At 49.1% G+C, this 13,915-nt stretch overlaps 1 protein-coding gene across 1 annotated transcript in view; it reads right to left on the reverse strand.

The window, feature by feature from the left end:
- The window catches only part of LOC120940522 (C-C chemokine receptor type 3-like), a 174,874-nt gene that overhangs the window by 41,601 nt on the left and 119,358 nt on the right, over nucleotides 1-13,915 (reverse strand). The window contains exon 2 of the mRNA XM_040353439.1: nucleotides 9,054-9,206. The gene's annotated coding sequence lies outside the window, so the exon portion shown is untranslated. The remainder of the gene's footprint in view (nucleotides 1-9,053; nucleotides 9,207-13,915) is intronic.

The raw sequence follows: 13,915 nt of genomic DNA on the forward strand, positions 1-13,915 counted from the left end.
TCTCAAGAAGTTACCCTCTGCACAAGAGTTGGCCACGATTTTTGCCTGGGAGGTCTTCCGGTTGCACGGTTTGCCCAAGGAGATAGTGTCGGATCGGGGGAGTCAGTTTGTGTCCAGGTTCTGGCGCGCCTTTTGCTCCCAGTTGGGGATTCATCTCTCCTTCTCCTCGGCCTACCACCCTCAGTCCAATGGGGCCGCAGAACGATCCAATCAGGCCTTGGAGCAATTCCTTCGTTGCTATGTCTCCGATCACCAGGACAATTGGGTTGACCTCCTGCCTTGGGCTGAGTTTGCCAGGAACACGGCGGTGAACTCTTCCTCTGGGACGTCTTCTTTCATGGCCAATTATGGGTTCCAACCTGCCGTGTTACCGGAGGCATTCTCTCCCCAGGATATCCTGGCTGTGGAGGATCACCTTTCCGTCCTACGCGCCTCTTGGGTACAGATCCAGAAGTCCCTTGAGGTCTCTGCGCAGCGCCAGAAACTCCAGGCTGATCGCAGACGAGCGCCTGCTCCTTCCTACCAGGTCGGAGACCGTGTATGGTTGTCCACTCGCAACCTCAACCTTCGAGTGCCCACTCCCAAGCTGGCTCCTCGCTTTGTTGGTCCCTTCCGAGTGCTTTGCAGGGTAAACCCGGTAGCCTATGCCCTTGCGCTTCCTCCTGGCATGCGGATCTCCAACGTGTTTCATGTCTCCCTGTTGAAGCCACTGGTGTGCAATCGCTTCACTTCCTCGGTTCCTCGGCCTCGTCCGGTCCAAGTGGGCAATCATGAGGAGTATGAGGTGAGCAATATCCTGGACTCACGCCTGGTCCGCGGTCGGGTGCAGTTTTTGGTCCACTGGCGTGGTTACGGTCCAGAGGAGCATTCCTGGGTTCCCTCCGCAGATGTCCATGCTCCTGCCTTGCTCTGAGCCTTCCACGCACGTTTCCCTCAGAAACCGTTTTTTGCACCGCGGAGGAGGGGCCCTTGAGGGGGAGGTACTGTCATGGTCTTACCTCTCTCCTGTCTCCTTCGTTTGACATGTGCTGGCGGCCATCTTGGTTTCTGGGACTCTTGTAGCCTCCCACCCTGCGGCTCCTCCTTCCCACTGGGAGGAGCTGGATGCCTGGCTCATATATATAGGAGGTCTGTGGCTTCAGTTCCTTGCTTGGTCCTCCTGTGTTCACATGCTTCTAAGACTGCTGCTGCTTCTGGTTCCGATCCTGGCTTCGTCTGACTTCCCTGCTGGTTCCTGATCCTGGCTTCGTCTGACTTCCCTGCTGGTTCCTGATCCTGGCTTCGTCCGACTACCCTTCTGGTTCCTGACCTCTGGCTTCGCAAGACTCTGTTTCACCATCCGTTTGGACTTTTGCTTTACAGCTTGATTTTCAATAAAGCCTTCTAATTTTCACTTATCTCTCGTTGTACGTCTGGTTCATGGTTCCGTAACACACAGTCCATCATATCTCATCTCCAGAGAATGTTTTCGAAGGAACCTCTTATCTATCACCCAGGGAGTATACAGTTAATATCGGTACCTACATCAGAAATGCGAGAAAATACTCGTACACGGATATTAGTTAATTATTTTTCAAGAGCGGTCACATAATTTCTCAAAGTATCAGACTGTAATTGTAACTGTCATGGATTATAACAACCTAATCTAGAAACTGTCTCAAACAAGATTTCACAAGGGGATAATAAATGCTCTCCCCTTGGGGAATACCGTAAACTTTCCCACTAACTCTGAGGGTGGCATGGTATGTGAAAAAAACGTTAAATGTGGTATGTAAAACGTTCTTAATATTTGTTTTGTAACTGTAGCCGTGAACGCAGGGCCTTACTCACTCTCTACCACCTCAGTTACCCCATGGAGCCATCAACATACAAGGCGAGTTAAGGCATTGGGGTCAGGGCACACAGGACAGAGGGTACATGAGCGGATTACACCTTCATGAGCTCAGAACAATCATGTTCATCCAGGGTAGGAGCAGGTAGGTCTGTATCATTCTCTTCCTTCCGTGTTTGTCCAACAACATGGCACAATACCCCCTTTGGACAAAACGAAGGAGAGAAGAAGGGCCGGTGGGCCACAGAGCACAAAATCCGGTATGGGCAATGGGCGGCGGGCAGGAGAGGATGCCATCTGCGTTCACAGGGGATAGTGTAACACTGAGCACATGGGGTTGGGACAGGACGGGCAGGTTGGAGCAAGGCCTGTTTGCAGGGGAAGAGGCCTCCAGCAGAGAACAGCATGTGGGCGGAGCCCTTGCAGCATACACACAGCAGGCTAAACCTTGGGCAGATCACCACTCTGCACAACAGCCGGTGACAGGGAAAGCAGCCGGGGCACCAGTCCATAAATGGACATCAGGCATGGTATTGAAGGGGCAATAACCACTGTACAATAGCTCCTGGGCACCATACTATAACAGTATAACAGGCAACAAGCCTTTTATGTATCAGGTCGTGAGGCACATACCACCATCAGGGTAGGTAGGTAATGTAAGGCTGTCTCAGCTGATGTGGCAGGGGCGTTGGGTGGCAAAAGGGGAGGTTGGCCTGGAACTCAGTGATAAATACAGGCAGGGTCCCACAGATCACACAATCTAACCGATAAAATGATAAAAATCATTAAAGGCTAGTCCCCATTTAACATCTAAATTAAGCTCAGCGTAAGAAAATAAGCTTCAAAGATAAGCATTGTGAGTTACTATAATTCCTTCCTATACATTAACATAACCAGTTGCTGTAAACATAAAACATATAAAACTCATATACATTTATCTAACAAAGAAACAGTTGCAATCCGTCCTACTTTTAAAAACCTTTTTCCCAATGTGTTATTTTGTATGTCCCGGCCACTATATGGTTAACCTAGCTTCTCCTAGAATCTTACAGACAGACGAAACCTGATACTCCAAGCTCGTCAATAGGAATAGGAAACCCCCGAGAAGGGAGGGAGGGGATGAGTGGGAGTGAAAAAAAACGAAAAAAGAAAACAGGCTGCAGTGTGCAGTCTCCCATTTTTTTTTTTTGGGCTGCTTGCGTCTCCCATAAAAAATGCATGTAAGGACGCAGTTTACGACACAAACAAACAGTAAAACAACACACGCAATATGACTAATTCAGCCCCTCTGTCTGCAGGGCGCTAATTCTGAAACATATATATATAACAAAAAAAAAGATATATCACATGCTCACGGAACCAGTGGCCAGTAAGCAGGTAATACACAAGTAAGCTGGGAAGGCTATTACCGGGTTTACTTCATTACCAAAACACCTCATCCTAATCCTCAGCCTATTTTGACACCTCGCAGAGCCCAGAGCTTTACTAAAAGGACCAGACTGGCGAAATTCTGTGTCTAACCGTAACCTCATTTCCTCGAGACCCCTCTCTTCAGACCAGACATATCCATATGTGCATTCACACATAGACATCTCTACCCTGAGACACGCCATTTTTGCGTCACCGGCCCAGGAACCCCTGAAGAGAAGATACTGTCCACCCGCCTCCTACAGACATACACCTGAAATAGCCACATTCAAACCAACATAAAACATAAAACTTCAACCCGGCAGAATAGGGATGATGGATTCTCTTTAAAAAACTTTGTTCAAGAAATGATCCATCTTTGCTTAACCAGGAACAGCAGCATGGAGGGAGAAAAAAAAACATGAGTGAAAGAGAGAAATAGCCTGTATACGGTTTAGAACACGGTGAAAGAAAAAATAAACTTCTCTCACCGTGTGCTTAGGAGGTAATGAATCTCCTTTGTCCAAACAGGGTCGCTCATTTTCAAAATTTCGCTCCTTCCAACTCTCAATTCTGCTGTGTCTGGTGAAGAAAACAAAGCCGCACGTTGGAAGCCAATTGATAAAGATGAGACCCCTGACACAATTCTCAGGGCGAAACCCATTTCTGCCGTTTGACGCAAATAATGAAAGCCTGCAAGCCCGGTAAGTCACCTTTGGTAGTTTCTGCTGTTCTTTCTCCTGTTTCCATGTTGTTTGCTTCATCTCCCCCCCCTCCCTCCTGCCCCCCTTCCTCCCCCCTCCTTTCCCATGCTCCTTCCATTCCTTCACCTTCTCCCTTGTTGTCCTCTCCTGGTTCTGTGTTGGGGGGTGGGCAGGTGGCTTTATTGGGGGATGGGGCGGGTATGTCTGTAGGGGGGGTGCTTTCAATGTGGGTGCAGTTCTCATGCAGCAGCTGTTCGCTTCCATGTTGCAGGGTTGCAGGGACTTAGCGAGTGGGGGGGAGGGATGCCCCTCCCATCCACTTTGGTGGCTCCGGTGCCTACTCTTGGCTCTTGGCTGCCTACTAATCCTTTAACTGTTTCTTCGGGGTCGGCGAGTGGGGAGTTTGTAGAGATATTCTCGTTGCTTCCTTTGGAGAAGTTCAACCTGGATAAGATAAAGCCGGACGAGAGTAAAAAGGATGAGGAGGAGAAGCGGCGGTATCGGCTCTATCCTGCGTACATTTGCCAATTGGGCGCAGGCTTTTTATATCCTTGCTAGTGTTATTGGGGAAAAGGCGCCGGAAAATTGTTCCGGTTTATTTTGCTACATTGATGCCATTAGCGAAGCTCAGAGGGTTTATGGGGGGGTGCGTGGCTGCGTTATGACGAGCAGTTCAGGCAGCGAAAGGCGCTAAGACCATCTTTGAGATGGGATCAGAAGGACATTGGCGTGTGGATGAGGCTAATGACTCAGGCTAAGACCGTGCCACAGCCCTTTCAGGGAGGAGTCGGGGGAGCCCAAGCCTCTTCACCTACAGCCAAAAAGTGCAAGGGGTTTTGCTGGCAGTTCTACGAGGGTGCCTGCAAGTTTGGGGGCTCTTGTTGTTTCCGCCACGAGTGCTCCGGATGTGAGGGGGCCCACCCCTTGTCCAAGTGCTTTAAGAAAGGAAAGAAGTTTGCTGATGTTGGAAAGAGGGAGGACGCTGGTGAAGGCGGAAAAAATGGCGCCGTACCTAAGTACGTACCCGAACAGGGTGGCGGCGCGACCGTTATGGTTGGGCTTTACGGAGGGGTTTCTGATTCCTAGTGAATTGGACACTGTCCCCCCCGTTGCGGCTAACTTGCGGTCGGCATTTGAGCATTCGGAGGTGGTATCAGAAAAACTTAAAAAATAAGTTGGCTTGGGTAGGATGGCTGGGCCGTTCGCAATGCCGCCGGTGGAGGATTTGGTGGTTTCGCCTTTGGGCGTGGTGCCTAAGCGGGAGCTGAATCAATTTCGGCTCATTTACCATCTTTCTCACCCGAAAGGGGGATCGGTAAATAATGCCATCGATCCCGCTTTGTGCACGGTTTCATATGCATCGTTTGATGAAGCAGTGCGGTGGGTTAGGCGTTTAGGAAAGGGGGCGCTGTTGGCTAAAACTGACATTGAGTCGCGTTTAGGTTGATGCCGGTGCACCCGGATAGCATGCACTTGTTGGGATGTTGTTGGGAAGGTGAATTTTTTGTGGATAGATGTTTGCCTATGGGTTGCGCGATTTCCTGTTCGTATTTTGAGTTGTTTAGTTCGTTTCTAGAGTGGGTGGTCAAGGATTTGGCGGGGTTGGCGTCAGTGTTGCACTATTTGGACGATTTCTTGGTGATAGGGCCGCCGGACGATTGATCGTGCCTGATTCTGCTGGCTACTATTTAGCATGTTTTCCAGGTCTTTGGGGTTCCGCTGGCGCAGGACAAGACGGAATGGCCGGTAACTAAGTTGAAGTTTCTAGGTATCATAATTGATACCGAGAGGATGGAGTGTCGTCTCCCGGCCGACAAGTTGTCTGACCTTCGGGAGGCTGTGGCGTTGGCAGTTCGTTGTCCTAAGGTGAAGTTACGGGACTTGCAGTCATTGTTGGGGAAACTCAACTTTGCCTGTCGAATTATGCCTATGGGGAGAGTTTTCTGCAGACGATTGGCAATGGCCACGGCGGGGATCAAGGCCCCGCACCATTTTGTGTGGTTGGGCTGGGAGCATAGGGAGGATTTGAAGGTTTGGGACTCATTTTTGGAGCACTACAATGGTAGGTCCTTATGGTTGGGCCCGGTGGTTCAAGCGAGTGACCTGGACCTGTTTACGGATGCGGCAGGTTCTGTCAGTTTTGCTGCATATTACAAAGGGCGTTGGTGTGCGGGGCAACGGCCTGCGGAATTGGCCGAGTCAGCGCTGATTAGGAACCTGATGCTATTGGAATTGTTTCCCATTGTGTTGGCTGTAGAGTTGTGGGGACAGGAGTTTCGGAAACGGAGGGTTCGCTTCCATTGCGACAACTTGGGAGTGGTGCAAGCGATTACTTCTCTGACGGCATCGTCCTTGCCGGTGGTGCGGTTGTTGCGGGCGTTAGTTTTGAAATGTCTGGAGCTAAATATTTTTATCTGTGCTGTACATATCCCAGGGGTTGAGAATGAGGTGGCTGATGAGCTCTCTCGTTTGCAGTGGAACCGATTTCAGCGGCTAGCTCCGGAGGTGGAGCAGGTCGGGGTTCCGTGCCCCATTGGCTTGTGGGACCTCGTGTTGGAAAGGTAATGGCTCTGGTTCGGCAGTCGGTGGCTGATTCTACCTGGCGGGCTTATGAGCGGGTTTGGCGTGAGTGGTGTGAGCTGGTGAGTGAACTTGGGGTTGGCTCCTCGTCTGAGGATTGGCTTCATGTTTTATTATACTTCTTGGGTAGGAACTGTGAAGGGGGTGTGTCAGTAGCGTCGCTTAATGTAAAAATGGCAGGTTTGGCATTTCTGTTTCAGTTGAACGGGGTGGAGGATGTCACGAAGGCTTTCGTGGTAAAGAAGGCGTTGAGGGGTTACAGGAAAGGTCACTCTTGACCGGATTCCAGATGGCCAGTATCGTTACATATGTTGGAAACGTTGGTGGGGGTGCTGCCTCAGGTGTGCTCCTCTGTGTTTGAAGTCCGGTTGTTTCGTACGGCTTTTTAGACTTTATGTTCGCCCTCACTTGTTGTGAGGGGGGGGAGGGGGCTGAAGGGGTTAATGTTTTTCTTCTAGGTACTGTCTGTGTTTCGTGGTGTTCTGTGAATTTCCTCTGGGGTGTGCAGTGTTGGGGGAGTTTGTGTGGTGCTGTTCTTTTCTGTTTCCATATTCTCCCTATTCTTTTCTTGCAGGCCCGTATGCTTGATGTGGATCCTGGGCCACTCCTACGTTCATTGGGGGGCTCAGAGGGCGTTGGATAGGCCTGAGGGGAGACAAGTGGGTTTTTCCAGGGCTGAAGCTACAGTCAGGTGGATTGGGTTCCCGGGCATGCTCTGGTCCAGGGTGCTGGCGGAAGTTCAGCGTTACGCTCGCTTGGCCCCCGGATGTGTTGTTATTACACGTCGGGGGGAACGACCTATGTCTTAGGGCATCCCGGGACTTGATCAAAAACATCAGGTGGGATTTTATGCGACTTCGGTCGTCTTTCCCGGAGACCATTGTGATTTGGTCTGACATGGTGGGGAGGTTGGCATGGAGGGGGGGCCCAGTCAGTTAGCAAGATTAACAAGGCCAGGGTGAAGGTTAATAAAGCAGTGGCTAAGTTCGTAGTCCGTAATGGGGGGTTGGTGGTTCGCCATTGCGAACTGGAGGGGGACTTTGGCCTTTTCCTGAGGGGGGATGGGGTGCATTTGACCCCGGTGGGGATCGATATGTGGGTCCTGGGGCTCCAGGATGGTTTGCAGCTGGCCTTAAGGCTGTTCCGGGTACGGGGTCACTGGTGGGCGCCTGTGGCAGGGGTATATATCAAAGATTGTTGGTAGGGTTTGGGGTCTGTTCTCGGGATGGGCAGTGCACCTTCCCTATCGGGTTAAGTGGGCTAGTGGTCAATTGGGCTGAACAGTGAAGGAATCGATCAAGTCTCGGAGCTGGTAGGAACACGGCTGGAGGCCAGAATACTTTGGAGATGGTGTCAGCCCATGACATAGCCTTGTTTACCTTCTCTCAGGAACCTCTTATGTAATCTTTGGAAAAAGTTATTTGGGTTAATAAAAAGTTGTTATGTTTAAATATATATATTTATGTAAAGGATTATATATATTTATTAAAAAAAGTTATTTTATAATTTTATGTTACCTTTTGGAATTAATAAAGGGGCCTTTAGTGGCCATTTAATCCAGAAGGTGTTGTGTTGTTAATTTAGGTTAAGGGGTATATAAGGTGGTGTTTAGTTAAGGGGTAATGAGCTAGGACTCTAGCAGTGCACCAGTCAAGAATGCCCTGGCGTAAAGGGAACCTAGGCAGAGGGGCCATATGACTGGGGGAACGCTGAGAAGGTTGCTCCAGGAAGAGGATGTGAGGTGGGTCAGTAGTTGGTAAGGGGGTGGGGCTGGCTACACGAGGCAGCTCTCTATAAGTGCAGAGGCGGGCGGAGCTAGGCATTCGGGCAAAAAAGGACAGGAAGGGGTAACACACAGATTGTTTTCCCCTCCCTCCCTCCCTAGTGGAAGTTTGTCTGGTATGGGTATGTGTTTTTAATGTGTCTTTTCATTTCAGGTGGTATTGGCAGGGGTATGGGGTTCCTGAAGGTTGGTTGGTTGGTGGTGGGTAGATATATATTGGTGGTATATATCAAAGATTGTTGGTAGGGTTTGGGGCCTGTTCTCGGGATGGGCAGTGCACCTTCCCTATCGGGTTAAGTGGGCTAGTGGTCAATCGGGCTGAACAGTGAAGGAATCGATCGAGTCTCGGAGCTGGTAGGAACATGGCTGGAGGCCAGAATACTTTGGAGATGGTGTCAGCCCATGACATAGCCTTGTTAACCTTCTCTTAGGAACCTCTTACGTAATCTTTGGAAAAAGTTATTTGGGTTAATAAAAAGTTGTTATGTTTAAATATATATATTTATTTAAAGGATTATATATATTTATTAAAAAAAGTTATTTTATAGTTTATTTTATGTTACCTTTTGGAATTAATAAAGGGGCCTTTAGTGGCCATTTAATCAAGAAGGTGTTGTGTTGTTAACTTAGGTTAACAACACAACAAAGGTGGTGTTTAGTTAAGGGGTAATGAGCTAGGACTCTAGCAGTGCACCAGTCATGTGATAATAAGTATACTAAGCATGCTTGCATATTATGGCAAACTCACCTGCCTTGCTTCAGTAATGACAAGCCTGAGCTGTGCCTCTCTGTCCCTTTCCACCTTGTCCTTCAGTACTTTCACCTTTTCTGTTAATTTTTACAGCTTCCACATCACTTCTCTTCAGCTATTGGACATTGCTGGACATTGCTTTGGCAATTGCTGTGGGAGAGGGGAAAATGTTTTTTATTAAGCAGAAGCGAGGAAATCTCCTAGCAATGTTCAAAAAATAAATGACAGTTCAACTTTCAGGGCCTGATCACACCATTTGTGTTGAGCTGCACTGGGCAATTTTGCCCAGACAAGTTGGCAAGGCAAAGACAAGTTGCTTTAGTTTGTTTGTGTAGCGGTACCCCCCTAAGGGCTGCTAATAGACTCTGTACCCCATTGGTTAGCTTTACTCTGCAAATCCTCTGACACCTTGGGTTCCATCCTGTCTCCAGCTGTGATAGTAAATAGAGACTCACATAATATCACTAAAGCAAACCAAATATGTTTACTGAAAATTGCATAAGTAACTCAGTTTTGAATTAATGAATCTGCCCCATGTATTATTTTGCATGAATAATTAACATAAACACCCCACAGAGATCTATGTGTCCTAGGTTTCGTTGCTGTGACCTGTAGTGTCTGTTTCCAGTTTTTTAAATTAAAGTTACGTTGGATTGGAGTGCTGCTGTCCTGATCATCTTTTATTCCTATATCTCATGTGTCAGGTCTCTCGCCTCTACCTCCTCAGCACACAGACCAGCACATTGTAAAATATCAACAACAAGATAAACCCAAATAATATCGTATAGTGTGGCTCCCTGTGATAGTTCAAGGAAATTTATGCGAATGAGCAAAGGAAGTTGTCAAGGAAGACAGGCTTTCCATGTAAGCGCCAGGCATTCAAGCATGCATACTAGCACTGTGGTGACCGGGGAGGGTGAGCCCCACGGCCACACACATGCGCTTGATGGTTAGCTACTTGGTTCTTGGGGCTAGGAGCCCAGGGTCAGGTGGTATTAACCCTTAGTGAGGGCCAGATGGTATTAACCCTCTCTGTCACGTGACGCCACTGTAGTCTTGGAATACCCCGGGAAACTACAGCTCCGGGGGCCTCCGTATCCCCGCTAGTTAGGATGGTAATAACACAGTCCACAACAGGGGTTAAAACAACGAAGGCTTTACTGGCATGAAGGCAGGTGTCAAAATCTTCACAGCGTTTAAACAGAGTGTCACAAGGGTTCTGCAGACAGTCTCTAGAGGACCACACAGCTAATAATGCTTGAGCTTGGCTGCTCATATATAGTCTGTAGACTTGAGGCTTTTCGCCGGAATAACGGATTGATCCAATAAATGAGCTGAAGTACTGGTTCTGTAATGTTTAGGGATACTCCACTCTTTGTTGTATTTTCTCCTGAACTGGAGACTTCTGGCCTGCACTGCTTCTCTTCTGACTGTCTTGTGCTCTGCTCTGCCAGGAATTGTGTGTAGTCTAGACTGGCTTAAACAGGAAGTACAATCCCTTATAAGGGCCTGATCAGACTGAAGCCTATTGGTTGAGAGCTGTGGATCATAGAGACTGACCTGTAGTATAACACAACACAATAAGGTCTTGTCTAGCACTTAATCCTCCCGACTCTAATACACTCTGACTGAACATGAGATGGTAATACACTCTGACTGAACATGAGATGGCTGACTAAAACCTCTTAAAGCTATACACACCTAATAAACGTATTATTAACCATAACAGTATAAATCACATCATAACTAGCTGAGTCCCTGCAGGGGAGACCCCACAAGTTGAGGGCCTCAATCTGACAGGGCCTACAGCAAATACCTGTACTGGGACACCACAGCACTTTAACCACTTAAAGCGGGGGTTCACCCAAAAAACAAATTTTTATCATTAGATTGAGGCTAATTGTGGGAAGCACAATCGGGTGTTTTTTTTTTTAAATCAATGCAGTACATACCGTTTTAGAGATAGATGTTCTCCGTGGCTTCCGGGTATGATCTGTGGGACTGGGCGTTCCTATTTGATTGACAGGCTTCTGACCGTCGCATACAGCCGTCATGAGTTGCCGAAAGTAGCCGAACGTCGGTGCGCAGGCGCCTTATAGAGCCGACTCGCAGTCCGGCTTCTTTCGGCAAATCGTGACGCGTTGTATGCGACGGTCGGAAGCCTGTCAATCAAATAGGAATGCCCAGTCCTGCAGATCATACCCGGAAGCCGTGGTGAACATCTATATCTAAAACGGTATGTACTGCATTGATTTAAAAAAAAACACCCGATGTGCTTCCCACAATTAGCCTCAATCTAATGTTAAAAAATGTTTTTCGGGTGAACCCCCCGCTTTAAGACCCGGACCAAAATTTGATCACCTCTGCGGTTTTTATTTTTTGCGCTATAAACAAAAATAGAGCGACAATTTTGAAAAAAATTCAATATTTTTTACTTGTTGCTATAATAAATATCCCCCAAAAATATATAAAAAAAAACTTTCCTCAGTTTAGGCCTATACGTATTCTTCTACCTATTTTTAGTAAAAAAATCCCAATAAGCGTTTATCGATTGGTTTGCACAAAATTTATAGCGTTTACAAAATAGGGGATAGTTTCATTGTATTTTTATTAATTATTATTTTTTTACTACTAATGGCGGCGATCAGTGATTTCTTACTACCAATGGCGGCGATCAGCGATTTTTTTTGTGACTGCGACATTATTGCGGACACATCGGACAATTTTGACACATTTTTGGGACCATTGTAATTTTCACAGCAAAAAATGCATTAAAAATGCATTGTTTACTGTGAAAATGATAATTGCAGTTTGGGAGTTAACCACAAGGGGGCGCTGAAGGGGTTAAGTGTGACCTCATCTGTGTTTCTAACTGTAGGGGGGTGTGGATGTACAGTAGGTGTTTGTGATATTGTGTTTTTAGCACGACAGCATCGCGCTGATTCTCGGCGACATGGTGCCGAGATCTCGCCGACATCTCACACTCACTGGAATAGTGACAGCACATCCCAGCAAGCGCGTCATAGAAGCGACGGGAGATCCGACTTGGATTCCCGCCAATTCTACACGTGTGCAGCGTTTGTTATGAATCCTGAGGGGGAAGTCCCCGCCGGATTTTAAAGAAAAATCCGGCATGGGTTCCCCCCTCAGGAGCATACCGGGCCCTTAGGTCTGTTATGGGTTGTAAGGAGAGCCCCCCTATGCCAAAAAAAAAACGGCGTAGGAGGTCCCCCTACAATCCATACCAGACCCGTATCCAAAGCACGCTACCCGGCCGGCAAGGAAGGGAGTGGGGACGAGCGAGCGCCCCCCCCCCCCCTCCTGAGCCGTACCAGGCTGCATGCCCTCAACATGGGGGGGTTGGGTGCTCTGGGGCAGGGGATCGCACTGTGGCCCCCCCACCTCAGAGCACCCTGTCCCCATGTTGATGAGGACAGGGCCCCTTCCCGACAACCCTGGCCGTTGGTTGTCGGGGTATGCGGGCGGGAGGCTTATCGGAATCTGGGAGCCCCCTTTAATAAGGGGGCCCCCAGATACCGGCCCCCCACCCTAAGTGAATGGATATGGGGTACATCGTACCCCTAACCATTCACCTGTAGGAAAAATGTCAAAGTTAATAAACACACCACACAAGGGTTTTTAAAATAATTTATTTTTCTGCTCCGGAGGCTCCCCCTGTCTTCTTTATTAGCTCTTTTACCAGGGGGAGCTTCTTCTTTGACGTCTTCGGGTGGGTGGGGGCCGCCGTCTGGTTCTCTTCCACTGCCGGGGGGGGTCGCTTTTAAAAAAGCCCCCACCCCCCGGCGGGTTTCCTCCGGCGTCTTCGGCGGGGGGGCTTCTTCTTCCGCTATCCCGACGGGTCTTCTCTGCTATCCGGGGGGTCTTCTCAACTCTCCAGGGGTCTCCTTCTATGTTCGCCGCTCTCCGCTGTTGACTCGGCGCACCCCGGTTCTTCCTCTCGCTGTCCGGTGCCTTCTTCTTCCGTGCTGTACGTCTTCTTCTCCTTCCGTGCTGTGAGTTCTTCTTCCGTGCTGTGACGTCATGTTCTTCACTTCTCTCCTTCTCCCGATGTTGACACGTCGCCTTTCCTCGCTGCAATGACGTGTGCGCGGCTTGCATCGGACCTATATAGGCCTCACAGTCCCATCATGCTCTGTACCTACCCATGTGATACCTACCCACGTGGGTAGGTATCACATGGGTAGGTACCAGAGCATGATGAGATTGTGAGGTCTATATAGGTCCGATGCAAGCCGCGCATCCTTCATTGCAGCGAGGAAAGGCGACGTGTCAACATCGGGAGGAGGAGAGAAGTGAAGAACATGACGTCACAGCACGGAAGAAGAACATGGGGACATGGTGCTCTGAGGTGGGGGGCCGCAGTGCGCCCCCCTGCCCCAGAGCACCCAACCCCCCCATGTTGAGGGCATGCAGCCTGGTACGGCTCAGGAGGGGGGGGCGCTCGCTCATCCCCACTTCCTTCCTGGCTGGCCGGGTAGCGTGCTTTGGATACGGGTCTGGTATGGATTGTAGGGGGACCCGTTTTTTTCGGCGTAGGGGGGCTCTCCTTACAACCCATAACAGACCTAAGGGCCCGGTATGCTCCTGAGGGGGGAACCCATGCCGGATTTTTATTTAAAATCCAGCGGGGACTTCCCCCTCAGGATTCATAACAAACGCCGCACACGTGTAGAATTGGCGGGAATCCAAGTCGGATCTCCCGTCGCTTCTATGGCGGCTCTGTCTCCATCGCGGCAAACCAGCTCGGCGCTGGCTCCCGTGATGGGGCTCGTAGGTGGTCAATTTCACCGAGAAAGGGAGCGAGATTGACACAATATCGCGTTCACCTACTGTAAGTC

This window comes from Rana temporaria, chromosome 5 (genome assembly GCF_905171775.1).
Source record: "Rana temporaria chromosome 5, aRanTem1.1, whole genome shotgun sequence".
NCBI classification, from domain to species: Eukaryota; Metazoa; Chordata; class Amphibia; order Anura; family Ranidae; genus Rana; species Rana temporaria.